This window comes from Pteropus vampyrus, unplaced genomic scaffold (genome assembly GCF_000151845.1).
Source record: "Pteropus vampyrus isolate Shadow unplaced genomic scaffold, Pvam_2.0 Scaffold66, whole genome shotgun sequence".
NCBI lineage: Eukaryota > Metazoa > Chordata > Mammalia > Chiroptera > Pteropodidae > Pteropus > Pteropus vampyrus.
The window spans coordinates 7,165-7,807 of record NW_011888847.1 but is presented as its reverse complement, the minus strand read 5'-3'; positions in this window follow the sequence as shown (position 1 = coordinate 7,807).

Here is a 643-nt window from a genome sequence, read left to right as displayed (position 1 = left end):
GATATCCAAAAGGAATTTAGCAATGCAGGGCTGAGGTTACAGAGGAAGAATTGAGGAGAAAAGGAATCAAAAGTTATTCTCATAATGGCAAAAATTCGAGGATGCAGGAGCAGATGTAACTTTTTCCTAAGTATCATCATAATAATGCCAAAAAGTTAATAGTGCCATGTGCCAGGCACTGTCCTAAGCATATGTCATACTTTAAATCATTTATGTTTACACAGATCTGAGAAGCAGGCACTGTTATTATCACTATTTTATGAAGTGTGGTTCAGAGTGAGGCAGTACTTGTCAGAGGTCATACTTCTCTGAACATGGCAGAGTCAGAATTTGAACCCAGGCAGGCTGGCTCTAAACTATGTGTTCTTAACCTTGATACTCTGCTGTTCTCAAGAGAGAGTATATTGTGAGAAAAGTCCAAAGCTAGAACCTACAGAAATACCCATGGTAACGTCTGGGTGGAACATGCATACCCCAACCTCAGGCTGAAAAAAAAAGATGGTCAAGATACAGAGGAAAGGAAGGGAAGGGAAAAAAACAGCTGGTTGATAATGACAAAGCTACACAAAAAATAAGGAAGATGGCCTTAATTTTTCTTTTTTTTCTTAAAGTAGAGGGGAGAGATCTCTGGTGACTAAAAAAC